Source organism: Pristiophorus japonicus, chromosome 7 (genome assembly GCF_044704955.1).
Source record: "Pristiophorus japonicus isolate sPriJap1 chromosome 7, sPriJap1.hap1, whole genome shotgun sequence".
In the NCBI taxonomy this organism is placed as follows: Eukaryota; Metazoa; Chordata; class Chondrichthyes; family Pristiophoridae; genus Pristiophorus; species Pristiophorus japonicus.
In genome coordinates, this window is record NC_091983.1 from 129,177,720 (window position 1) to 129,201,086 (window position 23,367).

General features: G+C 44.8%; 1 pseudogene; it reads right to left on the bottom strand.

The window, feature by feature from the left end:
- Window positions 1–827: 827 nt before the first annotated feature.
- Window positions 828–23,367, bottom strand: part of LOC139266631 (nephrocan-like) — a 31,345-nt pseudogene continuing 8,805 nt past the window's right edge.

Genomic DNA, 23,367 nt, shown 5'->3' on the forward strand with positions numbered 1-23,367 from the left:
TGCCATTTCCCTGTTTCAGATTGCAATCTGTCCTTTTGAAATGACTGGCTTCTTGAAATAAAATGTTTTAATAAAAAAATCTTTGTTCCAAAATCACCACAAAATGAGTAGTCCATTGCTGATATAACATTTGAGCTCCCTTTTATTCTTTCTAATTACATTCAATATTAGCAATCTAGCAAGTAATAGAAAAACAATAATGCTAGTCTAATGTAAAGTTTTAAAAATAAAGTAAAACAGTACTGCAAGTAAATTAAACAGTACTACTAGTTATGGACCAGTTCTGCATGTGGTAGTAGTACTGGTTTAAATTTGGTACAGATTCGGGGCAAGTAATGATTGTCTTCATATTTAGCAATTTGAATATGCATTTTAGTTAAGATCACTTTATGAAAGAAAATGATCTGCCTGGGGCATCAGATTTTGTTTAAAATAAATAGACAAAGCATTATCCCATTACAAAAGCTATACCAAATTAATCATTTTGATTATTCAAAGCATTCTGCTTAGTGGAATTGGGCCAATGCTCATGCAAATCTGACTAATTCATGTAGTGACAAAAGTAAATCATCCAAAAATCTGTTTGAATTGTGTAGGTCAACAGAGAAATTGTTCAGGGAAGACACTTAAAATCATGTTTATCTATTCTAATAGTTGTGTAAGATTTAACAAACAGTGAGAAGACACAAAGAAATAGCAAACATAAAATTCAAGTTCCAATAGAACATTGTATATGTAATATGACATAGGTAATCAATCAGATTGTTAAAGTAATTAGCATATTAGTCATTGATTTTTAATCTGCATCATTTAATCTCCATTGTCAGTCAATTTGAGCTATCATCATTCTGTGCTATCTTTGCACCATTTTCAAAAAATGCTTTTCCTTTTACACCATGCCTAGTATAATATCCACAGCTGTTCAGAACCTTGGTGGAAGATAGCCAGGTCTCATCTTGATAGGAGGCTGGGATTGCACAGTAGCCACTTTTGATTTCCAGTTGTCTTGTAGTCAATAATACTCTGATTTTCAAGAGGTCACATGTACAGTTCCAGGAGTTGCCATCCAGGTAGAGACGTCTGATGCGAGGAAAATATCCAAACACATTAACCTGTTGTTACGCAAATTCAGAACTTGCAGCCGCTTCAAATTTTCAACTGTCTCTTTGCAAATGTCCTTAATGTTATTTCCTTTCAGATCTAGCCTTACAAGAGTATCAGGAAGCCTGAAGAAAGGACAAAGGGTAAGAATTATCATTGTATAATTCCAGAATGAGATAAAAGTATGCAATTATTAGTAAATACGCATTATTGCAGCACCAGCACTGGTGGGAGGGTGTAATTATAGCATAAAAAATTTACATAGGCAGCTTTCTTTATGTGTACATACTGAAAAATGTGCTACCGAAGATGAATTAAGAGAGGGTAAGGGGTTCATATGAAGCCAGAGTTGGAGGACCCAAGGGCTTGGCATGAGATATAAGCTGTAAGGGGTCATGGGGGCAGTAGAAGGATTGCAGATGAAGACAAGGGTTTTGAAATAGATGTGCAGTAGGATAGGGAATCAGGGTAGCTTGACAAGTTTTGGTGTGATGGGCAAATGGGATCTAGTGAGGGACAGGATGTGGGCAACAGAATCTTTCCCAAGTTGTAGGATGGAGATTTGAAGACCTGTGAAAAGGGAATTTGAGAAATACAGCCTTTGAAATGACTAAGTATGGATACAGCAATAGATTTACACTATCAGGTAACTACTAAAAATATTCATGCCGAAAATTTCTTCATGGATTCTCCCAATTGGCCAATTTAGTAGAAACCTCCTTCACGCGGGATATCCAGGGTTTCCGCTGATCTTCTGGCGAAGCACCTCTGAGAAAACTCCCTCTGTCAATTTCCTACAGCTATCCTTATAAGACAGGTTCATGGAGAACCACAATTTACAATATTTCTTAAAAACTACCCCCTGGAATACTGAAAGGATATTTCGTCTTATCATCTCTGAAAAATAATTTAAATAATTTTAAAAGATTAATTTAGAGAATGTTTCTTTATTCATAGCATTTACAGACTTCATAAAGTAAACTGAACAATCTTATGGATTAAAACAAATTGATGCAGAAATTGTTGTGTATGTATATACCTGTACACTCAATGTACAGTTACATAAGACCAATGAATGTATCTTTACACTGTATACAATATGCCTGTACCACCAGAGAGTGCAACAGGTGGAGACCTAGAGGTCACCTGCGGTATAAAAGGGAGCCCACCTTACTGTAACCTCATTCAGGAGCTGCAATAAATGGACTAAGGTCACAACAGTTCAAGTGCAATACCTTACCTCGTGGAGTCATTACTAGAGTGCCTGCAAACACCACAATTGGTGACGTGAATACGAATTCCGTACGAAAAGTGGTTAACCTAAGCAACTTTCAACAATTAGCTGATGGAGAAGATTGGGATGCCTTTGTGGAAAGGCTAGAACACTACTTCATCGCGAACGACCTGGCTGGAGACACACCGACCTCGCTGGCTGATAAGCGCCAAGCCATCCTGCTCAGCAGTTGTGAGCCCACCGTCCATGGCCTTGTCAGGGACTTGCTAGCCCCAGAGAAGACGACAACAAAAACATTCACAGAGCTCGTAACCCTGATACAGGAACAGCTTAAGCCAAAAGAGAGCATCCTAACAGCCAGACACTGGTTCTACACACACCAGCAGACCGAAGGCCAAGAAATCGCAAAATACGCTGCCGACCTGAGGCGATTGGCTGCACCATGTGATTTTGGCGATCACCTCACCGACGCACTGAGGGACATCTTTGTTATTGGAATCGGCCACGAAGGCCTTGTCCGCAGGCTGCTCTCTGCGGACACCACCGTCACCCTGCAGAAAGCAATTAGCGTGAGCCAAGCGTTCATGGCTTCGGCCTGCGATTACAGAAGGACTCCACAGGACTCCAATATGGCAAGTACAGTGAACTGAATGGCGCCTTTCAGAGGCAAGACTGTGACCCCGAGCCCCGCAATCCTGAGCCTGTCGCAGGGGGCCAAGCGGCCAGCCCCATGAAGGAAATCACAGAGCCCACCAATGCAGATACAGAGACTATACTTGCAAGGGCTGTAACACTAAAGGCCATCTTCAGCGAATGTGTAAAATAAATTTTACTCACCGAGTCGCTGAAGAGTTGGCCGGTCATCCGGGCTCCAGCACTGTGAAGACGAAGAAATCCAGGTGGCAGCTCAGCCCCAGGAAGAGGTGTACGGAGTGTTTCCTGCTCCACCGAGAGTGCCCCATTGAAGATAGAAGTTGAAATCAACAGTGTTCCAGTCTCGATGGAGGTCGACACAGGGGCGAGCCAATCGCTGATGAACCAGGCGGCCTTCGAGAAACTCTGGGACGACCCTATTGAACAACCAAAAATGCTACCAATCCAGGTGAAGCTGCTCAGTTACACAAATGACACCATTCCAGCGTGGCAGCGTGGATGTACAGGTGTCCTACGGCGACGCGATGCACAACCTACCTTTTTGGATCATAGAAACATAGAAACATTGAAAATAGGTGCAGCAGTAGGCCATTCAGCCCTTCAAGCCGGCACAATCATTCAATAAGATCATGGCTGATCATTCCCTCAGTACCCCTTTCCTGCTTTCTCTCTATACCCCTTGATTCCTTTAGCCACAAGGGCCATATCTAACTCCCTCTTGAATATATCCAATGAACTGGCATCAACAACTCTCTGCGGTAGGGAATTCCATAGGTTAACAACTCACTGAGTGAAGAAGTTTCTCTTCATCTCAGACCTAAATGGCTTACCCCTTATCCTAAGACTGTGTCCCCTGGTTCTGGACTTCCCTATCATCAGGAAGATTCTTCCCGCATCTAACCTGTCCAGTCCCGTCAGAATCTTGTAAGTTTCTATGAGATCCCATCTCATCCTTCTACACTCCAGTGCATAAAGGCCCAGTTGATCCAGTCTCTCCTCATATGTCAGTCCCGCCATCCCGGGAATCAGTCTGGTGAACCTTCGCTGCACTCCCTCAATAGCAAGAACGTCCTTCCTCAGATTAGAAGACCAAAACTGAACACAATATTCTAGATGAGGCCTCACCAAGGCCCTGTACAACTGCAGTAAGACCTCCCCGCTCCTATACACAAATCCCCTAGCTATGAAGGCCAACATACCATTTGCCTTCTTCATTGCCTGCTGTACCTGCATGCCAACTTTCAATGACTGATAAACCATGACACCCAGATCTCATTGCACCCCACCTTTCCTAATCTGCAGCCATTCAGATAATATTCTGCCTTTGTGTTTTTGCCACCAAAGTGGATAACCTCACATTTATCCACATTATACTGCATCTGCCATGCATTTGCCTACTCACCTAACCTGTCCAAGTCACCCTGCAGCCTCTTAGCATCCTCCTCACAGCTCACACCGCCACCCAGCTTAGTATCGTCTGCAAACTTGGAGATATTACACTCACTTCCTTCATCTAAATCATTAATGTATATTGTAAAGAGCTGGGGTCCCAGCATTGAGCCCTGCTGTACTCCACTAGTCACTGCCTGCCATTCTGAAAAGGACCCATTTATCCCGACTCTCTGATTTCTGTCTGCCAACCAGTTCTCTATCCATGTCAATACATTACCCCCAATACCATGTGCTTTAATTTTGCATAACAATCTCTTGTGCGGGACCTTGTCAAAAGCCTTTTGAAAGTCCAAATACACCACATCCACTGGTTCTCCCTTGTCCACTCTGCTAGTTACATCCTCAAAAAATTCCAGAAGATTCGTCAAGCATGATTTCCCTTTCATAAATCCATGCTGACTTGGACCGATCCTGTCACTGCTTTCCAAATGTGCTGCTATTTCATCTTTAGTAATTGATTCCAACATTTTTCCCACTATTGATGTCAGTCTAACCAGTCTATAATTACCCGTTTTCTCTCTCCCTCCTTTTTTAAACAGTGGTGTTACATTAGCTACCTTCCAATCCATAGGAACTGATCCAGAGTCGATAGACTGTTGGTAAATGATCACCAATACATCCACTATTTCTAGGGCCACTTCCTTAAGTACTCTGGGATGCAGACTATCAGGCCCCGGGGATTAATCGGCCTTTAATCCCATCAATTTCCCTAACACAATTTCCCGCTTTATAAGGATATCCTTCAGTTCCTCCTTCTCACTAGACCCTCGGTCCCCTAGTATTTCCGGAAGGTTATTTGTGTCTTCCTTCGTGAAAACAGAACCAAAGTATTTGTTTAACTGGTCCGCCATTTCTTTGTTCCCCATTATAAATTCACCTGAATCTGACTGCAAGGGAACTACGTTTGTTTTCACTAATCTTTTTCTCTTCACATATCTATAGAAGCTTTTGCAGTCAGTTTTTATGTTCCCAGCAAGCTTCCTCTCGTACTCTATTTTCCCCCTCCTAATTAAACCCTTTGTCCTCCTCTGCTGTATTACAAAATTCTCCCAGTCCTCAGGTTTGCTGCTTTTTCTGGCCAATTTATATGCCTCTTCCTTGGATTTAACACTATCCTTAATTTCCCTTGTTAGCCACGGTTGAGCCACCTTCCCCGCTTTATTTTTACTCCAGACAGAGATGTACAATTGTTGAAGTTCATCCATGTGATCTTTAAATGTTTGCCATTGCCTATCCACCGGCAACCCTTTAAGTATCACTCTCCAGTCTATTCTAGCCAAGTCATGTCTCATACCATCGAAGTTAACTTTCCCAAGTTCAGGATGCTAGTCTCTGAATTAACTGTGTCACTCTCCATTTTAATAAAGAATTCTACCATATTATGGTCACTCTTCCCCAAGGGGCCCCGCACAACAAGATTGTTAATTTGTCCTTTCTCATTACACAATCACCCAGTCTAGGATGGCCAGCTCCCTAGTTGGTTGCATGACATAGTGGTCTAAAAAACCATCCCTAATACACTCCAGGAAATTCTCCTCCACCGCATTGCTACCAGTTTGATTAGCCCAGTCAATATGTAGATTAAAGTCGCCCATGATAACTGCTGTACCTTTATTGCACGCATCTCTAATTTCTTGTTTGATGCTTTCCCCAACCTCACTACTACTGTTTGGTGGTCTGTACATAACTCCCACTAGCTCTTTGGTATCCCGTAACTCCACCCATACAGATTCCACATCATCCAAGCTAATGTCCTTCCTTACTATTGGGTTAATTGCTGGTGATGGTCCAACACTGCTCGGAAGAAGTTGGATGAAGCAAATCCAAATCTGTTGGAGCTGGGAAAGCCTCCAGGCCCAACCGATCGACGTCCTAGGTGGCCCCAAATTTGGATCCATCGCAGCACCTGGAGATCCTACTATCCAGCTCGACTGCGCAGCGACGACACAGACCGCACTACCCAACGGCAAGATGATCCAACCCAAACAGACAGAACACACCTTCCGAGTCATGGCAAGACTCAGAAGGGAGCAGATCAACACAGAAGATATTTCCCTGGCTTCAGTGGCAGAATCTGGGGAGAGAAGGATCACCGCAGCCTACTTCGAGGAGAGTGAAAAGATGGCGCCCGCACCACGAGGCGAAGTGCCTGAAATCAAGATGGCTGCGACCAGACCACGAGGGGTAGTGTTGAGGGAGCAACACGTGATGCCGAGCAGCAAACCGGGTTGGGGTAAAGATTGCAAGGCGACCGGCAACCCAGAACAATTAAAGGGACAGTTCCACTTTTTGTACAGCGATGCCGGTGATACTAATGTGAGACATGTAATTAACAAATGCAAGTATTTAGCTGTACCGTTGAACAGCGATGCCGGTAGGATATGTGGAAAAGGTGTAATTGATGAACACAAGTATCTAAATGTAATGCTGGTAACATACAGGGAAAATTTGTAATTGAGCATAAAGATGTGATTGACAAATGTAAACTCATACCTGAGAGCGATCGGAGCCAATGTATCATGAATGTAAACGATGGAATAAAATGTGATGCCAGGTTCAAGATGCACGCCGACAAAACCAAGGGCAATCTTACGTTTGGGTAGCCCGCTGGACCTGGGTGCTTCAATCATGAAGCCTGCGCCTCCGGGACCAAGGTGATGCCCCAGGGAGTGTGACCACACACAGTGGGAGCTTACCCACTGCAGGACCAGTGATCAGTGGATGGCACAGGCACCACTGCTGGCACCCTGCCCCAGATCAGCCCTACCCCTCTGGCCACCAGGGCCAGCACCGGGAGCAAGAGGCCAGCACCCTCCAGCCCTCCTGATGGGACCTGGGATGACCAGGCTCCCACTACCGCTAAAGGGCAGCAGGGAGCCCCTGCACCCCTCAAAGGAGGACAGGGAGGCCACACATTCCTGTGGCTCTGCCTACCACTAGGCAACGGCAAAGGCCCTGAGACCCAGCCAAGGGAGTGATTCGAGCCCATCCAGCTGGCGCAGGGGGCGCAGCGCTGCCATCAGACAACCTGGACACAGTCCGGTCACTCTGGAACTAGCGTCCTCACCCACCTGCACCTACACCCCACGGGCAAGACTACAATACCACGTATGTACCTTACTTTGTTCCACCACTGCTAAACCAAAACAGTCATGTAACCAATCCTATTTTTTTGTACATGTATGTAAATGCAACTGTTGAGCCACACACATGGTCTATGTATGGGGGGGGGGAATGGGGGTATGCAGCCATAGACATATGGATCACACCCAGAACCCACTCAAACCCCCACTTCAACCTCCAACCATCCACTGCTGACCATTTACCAATATTGTGGCAATAAGGAATTGGGGGTCCACAGGGAAAGAGCCATTCCCAAGCACAGACAAAATGTAAGGGCTTTGGGCACTCAAGTCGAGGGCCAGAGCACCCAGTGCAAAGGCCAGTGGCACAAGACTTAGTGGGGAGTGATGTTGTGTCTGTATATACCCTGTACACTCAATGTACAGTTACATAAGACCAATAAATGTATCTTTACACTGTATACAATATGCCTGTACCACCAGAGGGTGCAACTGGTGGAGACGTATGGGTCACCTGCACACCGCAAGTAACCAAGTATAAAAGGGAGCTCACCTTACTGTACCCTCATTCAGGAGCTGCAATAAATGGACTAAGGTCACAACAGTTCAAGTGTAATACCTTACCTCATGCAGTCATTACTAGAGTTGCTGCAACTAGAGTTGTTTCTATAGCAGGAAGGGGGTACTGAAGTTTCATGTTCAGCCATGAACTCATTGAATGGCGGTGCAGGCTAGAAGGGCTGAATGGCCTGCTCCTGCACCTATTTTCTATGTTTCTAAACATCACAGAAAAGCTATTGCAGTCCTCAAGGTATTAATTTGGGAACACACTACCTCCCCAGGTTAGTTGATGCAATATGTTTTATCTACACAGTTGAGAGTGAATGATACAAAAGCTCCTAGTCATCTCCCAGTCTCGGTCACACTTTTTAGTTGCTTAAGTAACTTGGGACAAAATCTTTCCCAACTCCCCAGATGACCTCACTAAAACTGGCAAGTTCATCCCCTGAGAGATATTTGAATATGAATGAGAGTTGAGACTTGGATTTGAATTCCATCTCCCAATTATGAGTCTGGGGCAAGTTATAGATTACTAGATAAAGTCACTTGATAATGTATATTTATGGCAGTAACTATGTAATCTAATGCTGAGCAGATCATGTACCATTCTCTTTTATTAAAAATGCATGTGTCTGAAAAGATTGTCTCCGCCAATATTTCTCCCTTCCCAACTTCTCCTGAATGCATTTGTTCCTTGCTGGAGTATGTTTCCACTGAGATTTTGGTTCCACAGACAGAGATTTCCTTTTGGTATTTAACCAATCTACCATTATTCATGTGTCAACCTTGACAATATTCCTCAGGGTTCATCACAGCCAACCTTAATCCTGTCCTTACTCAACATCTACACATGCTCCCTTCCAGGAGGGATCAGTGTACAACCATCAGGACACTGATCTGTGGCTGAATTTGCCCTATTTAAACCAGGGACATTGAAGCCAACTGCAGTGATCCTACCCCCACTATAGCTGGGATCAATTAACACACACAAACTGGTGATCAAACCAAGCTACTTACTAAAGAGCATAAGAAATAGGAGCAGGAGTAGGCCATACAGCCCCTCGAGTCTGCTCCGCCATTTAATGCAATCATGGCTCATCCGATCATGGACTCAGGTCCACTTCCCTGCCCACTCCCATAAACCCTTATTCCCTTAATGGTTAAGAAACTGTCTATCTCTGTCTTAAATGTATTCAATGACCCAGCTTCCACAGCTCTCTGAGGCAGCGAATTCCACAGATTTACAACCCTCTGAGAGAAGAAATTCCTCATCTCAGTTTTAAATGGGCGGCCCCTTATTCTAAGATTATGCCCTCTAGTTCTAGCCTCCACTATCAGTGGAAATATCCTCGCTGCATTCACCTTGTCAAGCCTCCTCATAATCTTACATGTTTCGATAAAATCACCTCTCATTCTGGATTAGTTTGTTGAATCATCAGAGGAAGAGAAGAAATCATCCCATTTTCATCATCAAGTTATACACACCATTGTCAGAACATAGGTTATCCAGTCAGATATTAGTTGAAACTATTCAGCTTTTTAAAATAGAAAATTGAACTATTTCACAAAGAAATTGGCATGACTTGTGGCAAAGGGCAAAAAATGGTAACTGAGACTAAACACCAAAGGCTATGCTTTTCATAAAATGATTCTTTTTACTGTTAGCATTCCTAGGGAGTCAATCAACTTTGGCTACAACATTGAGCCACTGAAAGCCCTGATTCCATCATCGCTTCATATGTTAAAATTGTCGCTATTCCATTGAGAGTGTGCATGTAGGTGGTGTTGTGATGTCATGTTATGTGACTGGTTAGCTACAACAGAGCAGAGATAATGTTTCATGGCTGCCCATCAAATCATGTTTAACTGTAGCTTTGGAACTATATGTCACTGGGTTATCCCATTTATTGCTAGGTGGCTCTGCATCAACGTTAGCCCCTCTCAAAATATTCTAACTACTGGCTGTTTTGTATATGAATAGAACAATGATGACAATGTAAATAATTTTCGGTAGTATAAATGTTTAGGGGGGGAAATTGGGCTACTTAGAGCCTCCCATTAGTGCCTGGGGTGGGGGAGCGCTAATGGGGCGCTAAAGAGTTAGCGACCAGGCACGGTGAATTCAGTGATGCACGTAAACTTCAGTGCCAGTTTAGCATTGGCACTAACACTTCCTGCCTGGGCCTCTAGCACCTCGCAGATCTTGATATCATAAAGTGCCCCAGATGTGAAATGGCCTCCCGCACCTTGCTGTATCGCTGGGCATGAACAATGGCAGGAACAGGCTGCTTGGGGAGTGCGAATGAAAGGGAATGGTTTTCAGGTAGGCCAATATTTATTATTTGCAACAATCTGATGCCTGCTGAAAGTTTTTGATGTTTCATTGCTGCAAGATGTCCAAGCCCTCCACTTTGTTAGAGTGTTTGGGGCTGTAATGGCAGTTGCACAAGTCGACTTGCAATGCAGAACTGCCCACAAGTCGGTTGAGCAGCATCATTGGCCCTTCCCTTTAAGCGAAGGAAGCAGCCTCTGATGCTGTTCGCAATGCGCTCCACATTGCTCAGCGCTCTGCTGCTACCGCCCTGCTCTCAGACTTTAGCGCCCTAAGACAAATTATTAGCACTTGATTTAGCACTCCTCTTCCCTCTTGGAGCACTAAAGCTGAATTTCCCGGCAGGAGAGAATTATTAGTGCTTGGCCTACTTTTTCTACTTTTCAAAAGTTATTGCAGGGCATTATGGACTTTCTAGCCCTTAGTCCCTTCCTGTTTCAGTACCTCCGTTTTGCCTCACACGCCTACAAGTATCACATTTTACCTACCCCATTGGTGAGGTGCTGCAGACTTTCAGTCTTAGACCCCCAGGCACCTTACTGGTTAATTATGGCAAATCCACTGGGCATATATTCCCTCATCCTCCCCGATAACAAAATGAAACACTCTGACCCACCTCTCATTGAAAGCTTTTCCCAACCCCCAAATTACCCATTCTGTGAGTTTTCCATCCCCACTGAACAGATATCCCACAATCGCATCCTTTGGGATACATTTCCAGCAGTGCCCCTTCACCACAGGTGTAATGATTTTCTAATAGTACATCCGTTGTGAAACATAGAAACATAGAAAATAGGTGCAGGAGTAGGCCATTCAGCCCTTCGAGCCAGCACCACCATTCAATAAGATCATGGCTGATCATTCACCTCAGTACCCCTTCCCTGCTTTCTCTCCATACCCCTTGATCCCTTTAACTGTGAGGGCCATATCTAACTCCCTCTTGAATATATCCAATGAACTGGCATCAACAACTCTCTGTAGTAGGGAATTCCACAGGTTAACAACTCTCTGAGTGAAGAAGTTTCTCCTCATCTCAGTCCTAAATGGCCTACCCCTTATCCTTAGACTGTGTTCCCTGGTTCTGGACTTCGCCAACATCGGGAACATTCTTCCTGCATCTAACCTGTCCAGTCCCATCAGAATTTTATATGTTTCGATGAGATCCCCTCTCATCCTTCGAAACTCCAGTGAATAAAGGCCCAGTCGATCCAGTCTCTCCTCATATGTGACCCCTCCATACTGTGATGATTTTCTTACAGTACTCTTTCCCCCTAACCTGTGAGATGATTTCTCAACAGTGACCACCCACACTGCCGCGCCGCCCCCCCCGCCACCCCGCCCCCACCCCCAATTCCTACTTGAGCTGAATATTGTACTGGGTCTTGATTTGTCTGCTAAAGAAAACCTGTTTCTTTTAGGTCCATTTTGGATGTGATGTATCATCTAAGCTCGAGGAGTTACCTCACCTCCTGAGCACTACTTTGTCAGGCTCCTGCAATATGTGGAAGAAACTTGATTGAAGAACATCAGTTTATTTACATTGTAGTTTCTTTTTCATTGTCCTCCATGCACCAGAATTTTATCCAATTAACCCCACACTCCTATTCCTATTACATTACCACTGTGTTGGTTTACTGCTTATTTTGAGAAAAGAAATTAAGCATACTTCAAAGAGGGAAATAAAGAAAAAAAGCGACAACTATTGAAAATCTGAAATTAAAAACACAAAGCAGTTCTTTCAGCAACTGAATAGAGAAAATATAGGCTAATGGGGTGGAGGCTATTTGTCAGAACCTCAGAGGAAGTGTCTTTAACAGACATGTGAAGGGTCAGCCATATGGATGGCATCATTGATGTCTTAATATTTTGTAAAGGCATCTTGATATTTTTGTTAACTTGGGCTTAACTCCTGTGTAAATATAGAGTGCTGGAAAGCAGTTGGCACTTAACTTATTGGATTGCCTTAATAATTGATACAATTTATGGTTTTAGTCCACTAGCAGTGTTTGCTGCGATTATAAACCCTTGTTTTAAATCATGGGTGGTGTCATGTATCTTACATTATTATATATAACTGTATCCTAACATGCTATACATGACTGTAATAAGATATGACCTGTAACCACCAACATACCTTACCACCAGGGGTGCACTTGCAAGAGACAGGTATATAAGGACAGGGCTCAGGCAAGTGCAGCATTACAGAGCTGTGAAATAAAGGTGCAGTTCCAGAGTGACTTTGTACTGTACTGAGGGGACAGGACTTTACAGTGGCGACGAGTTACGGGATTACAGAATCCACAGAATGGCGAACAACGGATCAGATGAAAAGTACAATGCGGGAGACAATTGGGAGGACTTTATAGAAAAGCTCCAGCAAAGCTTTGTAACCAAAGACTGGTTCGGCGATGATAAGGCAGACAAGAGAAGAGCCCATCTCTTGACCAGCTGTGGTTCAAAAACATACGCTTTAATGAAGGATCTGTTGGCACCTGAGAAACCAGCAAGCAAGTCGTTTGAAGAATTGAGCACACTGGTAAGAGACCACCTGAAGCCAGCGAGCAGCCTACACATGGCCAGACACAGGTTCTACAATTACAGACGCTGTGTGGGCCAGAGCATACCCGACTTCGTGGCGGAACTTCGGAGATTGGCTAGTTTATGTGAGTTCTCCGATGAACTGAGGAGAGAAATGCTGAGAGACTTTTTCATTGAAGGAATAGGCCATGCAGGCATATTCCGGAAGCTCATAGAGACCAAGAACCTGACCTTAGAGGCAGCAGCACTGGTTGCACAGACATTCTTGGTAGGGGAAGAAGAAACAAGGTTGATTTACAATGCAGGTATGACAACTAACGAAATAATGAAACAAGGAGTTCACAGCATTAGACAAGCTGCTACCCCAACACACAGACAAAACCGGGAGAACAGGCTCTTGACAGCAAGCAATGGCAACAGAAGCCATCAAGGACCACAGGAACGGCCGTTCACACCTCATCAACCCACAATGCGAGCAATCAACTACAAACTGAGAGAAGCTCAAGAGAGATCAGCCAGACGCAGCTCATTCTTTGCAAGCAGTCCGTGCTGGAGGTGTGGGGTGGGCACTCGTCAAGGGGATGTCGATTTCAGCAGGATGTTTGCAGAAATTGTGAATATACAGGGCATTTGGCCCGTATGTGCAAAAAAACGGCAGCTCAGCTGGTATACGAATCGGATGGGTCGGAAAGTGGACCAGAAGATGGTGGGGACAGTACCCGGGACACCGGTGTACAGCAGGTCAACACGATCAATGGCCGCTGCTCCTACAACAGGACGCCTCCTATAATGATGAGGGTCCTACTCAACAGGATATCTGTCAACATGGAGCTGGATACGGGAGTGAGTCAATCTCTCATGGGTGCTCAACAATTTGAACAACTGTGGCCGCATAAAAGAGACAGACCAAAACTCACAAGGGTCGACACCAAACTAAGGACCTATACCAAAGATATCGTACCAGTCCTCGGCAGCGCCATGCTCTCTGTCACACACAAAGGGACAGTGAACCGACTTCCCCTGTGGATTGTCCCTGGAGACCCCCCAGCACTGCTGGGGAGAAGCTGGCTGGCAAAACTAAACTGGAAATGGGATGATGTCCATGCCATGTCATTAGAGGAACGGACCTCCTGCTCAACAGTTATAAAGCGATTTGAATATCTCTTTCAGCCAGGTGTGGGCACTTTCAAAGGGGCCAAAGTCAAAATCTACATCACACAGGATGCTAGACCGGTCCATCACAAGGTCAGAGCTGTACCCTATATGATGAGGGAAAAGATTGAACACGAACTAGACAGGCTTCTGCGAGCAGGCATTACATCACCTGTGGAATTTAGCGACTGGGCAAGTCCCATCGTCCCAGTCATGAAGCCTGATGGATCCGTACGAATCTGTGGGGACTACAAATCTACCATAAACAGAGTCTCCCTACAGGACCAGTACCCGCTGCCCAGAGTGGAGGACTTATTTGCCACATTGGCTGGAGGTAAACTTTTCTCAAAACTAGACCTCACATCTGCGTATATGACGCAAGAATTGACCGAGGAATCCAAGCTATTCACCACCATCAACACACATCGAGGCCTTTTCATGTACAATCGATGCCCATTCGGCATCAGGTCGGCAGCTGCCATATTCCAACGCAACATGGAGAGTCTGCTCAAGTCTATCCCGGGGACGGTTGTATTTCAAGACGACATACTTATCACGGGCAGGGACACCGACTCCCATCTCCGTAATTTGAAGGAAGTACTAAAGCGGTTGGATTGGGTAGGCCTACGAGTCAAGAAATCCAAGTGCCTGTTTCTCGCACCCGAGGTTGAATCTTTGGGCAGAAGGATTGCCGCTGATGGAATCTGCCCAACAGAGTCCAAAACAGAAGCAATTCGCCTGGCACCCAGGCCCCGGAATGTCTCAGAACTGCGTGCCTTTCTCGGGCTACTCAATTACTTTGGGAACTTTATGCTGAACTTAAGCACACTGCTGGAGCCTCTCCACGTGCTACTCAGGAAGGGGTGCGATTGATTTTGGGGGGACGCCCAGGAACGCGCCTTCAATAAGGCATGCAACCTTCTGTGTTCCAACAGTGTTTTGACTTTCTTTGATCCAGGTAAAAAGCTAGTTCTCACATGCGATGCATCAGCGTATGGGGTCGGGTGCGTTTTGCAACATGTCAATAGTGCGGGCAAATTACACCCCATAGCTTATGCCTCCAGGTCACTTTCGCGGGCGGAGCGCGATACGGAATGGTAGAGAAGGAGGCGCTCGCGTGCGTGTATGGTGTCAAAAAGATGCACCAATACCTTTTTGGGGCCAAGTTCGCATTAGAAACCGACCACAAGCCCCTCACATCCCTCCTAGCCAAGAGCAAGGCAATAAACGCCAATGCCTCGGCGCGAATTCAACGGTGGGCACTCATGCTGGCGTCCTATGACTATACCACAAGGCACAGACCAGGCACAGACAACTGTGCCGACGCGCTCAGCAGGCTACCCCTGGCGACCACGGAAGGGTCTGATGAACAGGACTGTGAGATAGTCATGGCAATCAATGCCTTTGAGTCCACAGGTTCGCCCATGATGGCTCGCCAAATCAGAGCCTGGATGGCCAGCGACCCCACGTTATCCTTAGTAAAAAGATGTGTCCTAACCGGTGATTGGTAGGAAGCTCGCGATGCCTGCCCCGAGGAATTAAAACCCTTTCATAGGCGCATGCATGAGCTGTAACTACAAGCAGACTGCCTGATGTAGGGCAGCCGAGTAGTCATGCCTCTGCGAGGCAGAGAGGCATTTGTCCGGGAGCTCCACCGCGAGCACCTGGGGATCGTTCTCATGAAGGCCATAGCCAGATCCCACGTCTGGTGGCCTGGTATTGACGTGGACTTGGAGCTCTGCGTCCGAAGGTGCACCATTTGTGCCCAACTCAGCAATGCCCCCAGGGAGGCTCCACTGAGCCCCTGGCCCTGGCCTACCAAACCTTGGTCGCAGGTGCACGTAGACTATGCGGGCCCATTCATGGGCAAAATGTTCCTCGTAGTTGTAGATGCATTTTCAAAGTGGATCAAATGCACCATTTTAAACTCGAGCACAACCTCCACCACTGTGGAGAGCCTCGCAACCATGTTTGCAACGCACGGAATCCCTGACATATTGGTCAGTGACAATGGTCTGTGCTTCACCAGCGCAGAATTCCAAGACTTTATAATTGACTGTGGCATAAATCACGTCAAGACGGCACCGTTCAAGCCAGCCTCCAACGGCCAGGCGGAGAGAGCAGTGCAAATCATTAAACAAGGCATGCTTAAAATCCAAGGTCCCACGCTGCAGGGTCGCCTGTCGCGACTGCTGCTGGCATACAGATCTCGTCTGCACTCATTGACTGGGATCCCCCACCGTGCAACTGTTGATGAAAAGGACTTTAAAAACAAGGCTCTCATTAATCTTCCCAGACATGCACAAAATCATTGAGGCAAAGCGCCGTAAGCTGACTGAGTACCATGACAGAAATTCGAGGGGGAGATGGAATGAGATAGGGGACAAAGTGTTTGTACTAAACTATGGCAGGGGTCCCAAATGGCTTGCAGGGACAGTAACGGGCAAGGAAGGAAACAGGCTACTGGTAGTACAAATGGACAATGGCAAAACCTGCCGGAGGCATGTAGACCAAGTCAAAAGCAGATTTACCAACAACACTGTGGAACCAGAGGCAGACTACAATGTGGAACTCACACCACACCTGGTGGACAGAGAGAGGGAACAACTTGAGGAAAGGGCAATCCCAACAGACAGCCCAGGCGAGTCAACAACAATCACACCAATCGAAACAGACAGCCCAGGCGAGATACCAGCAACCACACCCAAAGAAAAACAGACACCAAGGCAAACAACTGAACCACAACTCAGACGCTCCACGTGAGAGCATAGACCACCTGAGAGACTGAACCTATAAAGACAATAAGACCTTGGGGGAGGGTGATGTCATGTATCTTACATTATTATATATAACTGTATCCTAACATGCTATACATGACTGTAATAAGATATGACCTGTAACCACCAGCATACCTTACCACCAGGGGTGCACTTGCAAGAGACAGGTATATAAGGACAGGGCTCAGGCAAGTGCAGAATTCCAGAGCTGTGAAATAAAGGTGCAGGTCCAGAGTGACCTTGACTTCACTACATGCCTCGTGTGAATCTGTACTGAGGGGACAGGACTTTACAGGTGGTGTAGTAGAACAAATTAGTCAGGGGGAAAATTAATTTAGTAAAGTTAAAGTCTTAGGCAAGTAAGGCTGAAAAAGGCATACATGTGTGCCTGGTGGAATAGCTGAGCTCTAACTGCTGTACGCACTATTGAACTCATAATCTAGGAACAGAATATGTTTTGCTGCTATCAGAGCAAGAACAAAGAATATGTTATAAAACCCAGCTGAATGCGTCATTAGAAGGGGTTGGAACTGAGGTCAAAAAAATTCCCAGGAAGATATATCATTTTAACATGGAAACATAGAAACATAGAAACGAAAATAGTATAAACCAGATAGTTGAAAAAAAATACACTCCAAGGCCAGGTCACATGGGGTGATTACGGGAAATAAAAGACGATTGAAACACATATCACGGGTTGAAAGCAGTTAGGCTAAGAGGACAAGAGTTCACAGAATTTCAGAATGATGCGGCACGTAACTTATCGGATAAATGGTGCACAGAGGAGAAACATAACATAGAAACATAGAAAATAGGTGCAGGAGTAGGCCATTCGGCCCTTCGAGCCTGCACCACCATTCAATGTGATCATGGTTGATCATGCAACTTCAGTACCCATTCCTGCTTTCTCTCTGTACCCCTTGATCCTTTTAGCTGTAAGGGCCACATCTAACTCCCTTTTGAATATATCGAATGAACTGGCCTCAACAACTTTCTGTGGTAGAGAATTACACAGGTTCACAAGTCTCTGAGTGAAGAAGTTTCTCCTCATCTCGGTCCTAAATGGCTTATCACTTATCCTTAGACTGTGACCCCTGGTTCTGGACTTTCCCAACATCAGAAGCATTCTTCCTGCATCTAACCTGTCCAATCCTGTCAAAATTTTATATGTTTCTATGGGATCCTCTCTCATTCTTCTAAATTCCAGTGAATATAAGCCTAGTCGATCCAATCTTTCTTCATATGTCAGTCCTGCCATCCCGAGAATCAGTCTGGTGAACCTTCGCTGCACTTCCTCTATAGCAAGAATGTCCTTCCTCAGATTAGACCAAAACTGCACACAACACTCATGGTGTGGCCTCACCAAGGCCCTGTTCAACTGTAGTAAGACCTCCCTGCTCCTATCCACAAATCCCCTTGCTATGAAGGCCAGCATGCCATTTGCCTTCTTTACTGCCCGCTGTACCTGCATGCCAACTTTCAATGACTGATGTACCATGACACCCAGGTCTCGTTGTACCTCCCCTTTTACTAATCTGTCACCATTCAGATAATAATTTTCCTTCCTGTGTTTGCAACCAAAGTGGATAACCTCACACTTATCTACATTATACTGCATCTGCCATGCATTTGCCCACTCTCCTAACCTGTCCAAGTCCCCCTGCAGCCTCCTAGCATCCTCTTCGCAGCTCGCACTGCCACTCAGCTTAGTGTCATCTGCAACCCCACTAGTCACTGCCTGCCATTCTGAAAAAGACCTGTTTATTCCCACTCTTTGCTTCCTGTCTGCCAACCAGTTCTCTATCCATGTCAATACATTACCCCCAATACCATGTGCTTTAATTTTGCACACTAATCTCTTGTGTGGGACCTTGTCAAAAGCCTTTTGAAAGTCCAAATACACCACATCCACTGGCTCTCCCTTATCCACTCTACTAGCTACATCCTCAAAAAATTCTAGAAGATTTGTCAAGCATGATTTCTCTTTCATAAATCCATGCTAACTTGGACCAATCCTGTCACTGCTTTCCAAATGCACTGCTGTTACATCTTTAATAATTGATTCCAACATTTTTCCCACTACTGATGTCAGGCTAACCAGTCTATAATTCCCTGTTTTCTCTCTCCCTCCTTTTTTAAAAAGTGTGGTTATATTGCTTCCCTCCAATCCATAGGAACTGAACCAGAGTCTATAGAATGTTGGAAAATGACCACCAATGCATCCACTATTTCTAGGGCCACTTCCTTAAGTACTTTTGGATGCAGACTATCAGGCCCTGGGGATTTATTGGCCTTCAGTCCTTTCAATATCTCTGACACCATTTCCTGACTAATAAGGATTTCCCTCAGTTCCCCCTTCTCGCTAGACCCTCGGTCCCTTAGTATTTTCAGGAGGTTATTCGTGTCTTCCTTAGTGAAGACAGAACCAAAATATTTGTTCAATTGGTCTGCCATTTCCTTGTTCCCCATTATGAATTCACCTGATTCTGACGACAAGGGACCTACATTTGTCTTCACTAATCTTTTTCTCTTCACATATCTATAGAAGCTTTTGCAGTAAGTTTTTATGTTCCCTGCAAGCTTACTCTCATACTCTATTTTCCCCCTCCTAATTAAACCCTTAATCCTCCTCTGCTGAATTCTAAATTTCTCCCAGTCCTCAGGTTTGCTGCTTTTTCTGGCCAATTTATATGCCTCTTCCTTGGATTTAACACTTTCCCTAATTTCCCTTGTTAGCCACGGTTGAATCACCTTCCCTTTTTTATTCGTACCGCATACAGGTTGTACAATTGTTGTAGTTCATCCATGTGATACTTAAATGTCTGCCATTGCCTATCCACCGTCAACTCTTTAAGTATCATTTGCCAGTCTATCCTAGCCAATTCACGTCTCATACCGTCGAAGTTTCCTTCCTTTAAATTCAGGACCCTGGTCTCTGAATTAACTGTGTCACTCTCCATCTTAATGAAGAATTCTACCATATTATGGTCACTCTGCCCCAAGGGGCCTCGCACGACCCGATTGCTAATTAATCCTCTCTCGTTACACAAGACCCAGTCTAGGATGGCCTGCTCTCTAGTTGGTTCCTCGACATATTGGTCTAGAAAACCATCCTTTCTACACTCCAGGAAATCCTCCTCCACAGTATTGCTACCAGTTTGGTTAGCCGAATCAATATGCAGATTAAAGTCACCCATGATAACTGCTATACCCTAATTGCACGCGTCCCTAATTTCCTGTTTGATGCCATACCCAACCTCCCTACTACTGTTTGGTGGTCTGTACACAGCTCCCACAAATGTTTTCTGCCCTTTGGTGTTTCGCAGCTCCATCCATATAGATTCCACATCATCCACGTTAATGTCCTTCCTTACTATTGCGTTAATCTCCTCTTTAACCAGTAACGCTACCCCACCTCCTTTTCCTTCCTGTCTGTCCTTCCTGAATATTGAATACCCCTGGATGTTGAGTTCCCAGCCTTGGTTACTCTGGAGCCATGTCGCTGTAATCCCAATTACATCATACCAGTTAACAGCTATCTGCGCAGTCAATTCATCCACCTTATTACGAATGCTCCTCGCATGGAGACTCAGAGCCTTCAGGCTTGATTTTTAACACTCTTTGTCCTTTTAGAATTATGTTGTAATGTGGCCCTTTTTGATTTTTGCCCTTGATTTCTCCGCCCTCCACTCTTGCTTTTCTCCTTTCCACCTTTTGCTTCTGCCCCCTTTTTACTTCCCTCTGCCTCACTGTGTAGATTCCCATCTCCCTGTCTTGTTAGTTTAAACCCTCCCCAACAGCACTAGCAAACACTCCCCTGAGGACATCGGTTCTGGTCCTGCCCAGGTGCAGACCATCCGGTTTGTACTGGTCCCACCTCCCCCAGAACCAGTTCCAATATCCCAGGAATTTGAATCCCTCCCCCTTGCACCATTCCTCAAGCCACGTATTTAGCTGAGCTATCCTGCAATTCCTACTCTGACTAGCACATGACACTGGTAGCAATCCTGAGATTACTACCTTTGAGGTCCTACTTTTTAATTGAACTCCTAGCTCCCTAAATTCAGCTTGTAGGACCGCATCCCGTTTTTTTACCTATATCGTTGGTACCTATATGTACCACGACAGCTGGCTGTTCACCCTCCCCCTCCAGAATGCGCTGCAGCCGCTCCGAGACATCCTTGACCCTTGCACCAGGGAGGCAACATAACATCCTGGAGTCTTGTTTGCGGCCGCAGAAACACCTATCTATTCCCCTTACAATAGCATCCCCTATCACTATAACTCTCCCACTCTTTTTCCTGCCCTCCTGTGCAGCAGAGCCACCCCTGGTGCCATGGATTTGGCTGCTGCTGCCTTCCTCTGATGAGCCATCTCCCCCAACAGTACCCAAGGTGGTGTATCTGTTTTGGAGGGAGATGCCCACAGGGGACCCCTGTGCTACCTTCCTTCCACTGCTCTTCTTGATGGGTCACCCATTCCCTATCTGCCTGTGTAACCTTTATCTGCAGTGTGATCAACTCGCTAACCATGGTATTCACGACATCGTCAGCATCGCAGATGCTCCAGAGTGAATCCATGCGCAGCTCCAGTGCCGCAATGCGGTCTGCCATGAGGTAACGAAGTTTGCTGTCAATATAATTGTATTAACCAATTAATTATAGTAGGTAGGCAAAAAGTTTGTAACGCGACAGGGAAACAACAAATGGAAAGCCTCCACGTGTAACTTCATGATTTTGTATGTATTTTGACTGTATAAAAACAGTAACCCAAGATTGTTCGGAGAGAACAGCTGGTTTGGGTCACCATTACTGAACTCGTGTAGAAGCTGTTTCTCCCTCGATCGAGTACTTTATAATTAACGATTCTTTTCTCCAAAACAGACTTGTGTTGAGTATCTTTGTAATACTCCACGAAGGGTGGTAATAAAATAGAAAAAAACCTTAATGCCAAGGCCATTTTCTGCTTGACGATAAATTGCGAACAAAAGAATACTTGATATCTAGAAAATAGCCCCACCCCTGGAAAGTTAGTACTGTATGTCTCACAACCCAATCATACTAACATACTTTTGGGAAGGATGACAATTGGTTTTGCTCCACTGCTCGGTCTGAAAGTTGCAAACAGTGCTGCAGTACATCTACACCAATTATGGTAATGTGTTGTACTCCAGAAACAAATGTTTCAGCTCACACAGATTTCCTGCAGTGTAACTTTTTGTATGAAGTTGTGACTGTAATCCAACATTCGCAGTCGCGATGGTAGTCTAGTAGGAACTGCTTTCAGTTGATTTTTAGACAGATCCGCTATTGATAAGTTTGTCAAAGTCAGTGGCATCATTAGCTGTCGAAAGTTGATTTTCGGAAAGGGAGAGCTCAGAGATGACTGAGGTAGTTTAAGTCTTGAATCCGCAATTCACTGATCAGATTTCTGTCCATCTTTAAGGACCACAATAACAGTGGCATTTCTTGCGAAATCTTGCAAAATATGTTCCCTGATAAACTGAGAAAACGCAGTGATGATAAGAAACTGAAGAAATTTGAAGGTAAAGAAGATAGACTGTTATTTTGTATGCTTAAACGTTTCAGGTAAGGAAGTTTTAATGGTCCTGATAACAGCTCAAGATGATTACTATCCAAATCAAGACTTTCTAGTTTAAGAGCAGATGACAAAACACTAGAATGGATTATGGAGATCTTACTGTTTTGAAGGTCAAGAATTTTCAATTTTTCCAAGCTTTCAAAGTCAGTCTCACACAAGACCTGAATCCGATTATTACTCAGTTTTAGCACCTCCACATTGGAGGGAAGCTTACTCTTCCACGGTTCTAAGGTTCTCAAATTTGTCAGGGTTGAAAATGTGTCAGCTTCTATTGCTTCCATTCCACATGAAGACTTCAATACCATAAAGTCCACCAAAATCTGATGCCTGCAAAACATCAACACAGGATAAACACTGAAGTGTAATTTCAGTTCACAGTAATTATCTTTCACCAAGATTTAATCACATTTTTCGAATCATATGGATGTAACATTGGGATAGCGAAAAACACAAATTCTGAAAATCTAAAATAAACCAAACAAAACAGAAATTGCACAGTAGAACGCTCAGCATCAAACAAAGGGTCATGCCTGAAATGTTAGCCTATCTTTCTCTTTAAGATGTTGAGTGAGCTGCTATCTTGTGCTTAATGTACAAAAATATGGTGTAACTTTATTTTTTTAATGTTGAATACCATAAGGTTTTTTCTATTAAATCCTCCGCTGGAGTTCATTGCATCCTTTTTTGCAACCTCATTCAACCCTGTATGTTTATTAGCACCATACAACTCTATTGTCTTTTCTGCCCTCCTTCCCCCACTCTATCTCTGATGACAGAGCCTTCAACCATCTTGACCCCACATTCTGGAACTCTCATCCTAAACTCCTTGCTACATCTCTCCCCACCTCCAAAAGCCTCCTTAAAAATGACTGAAGAATGTAT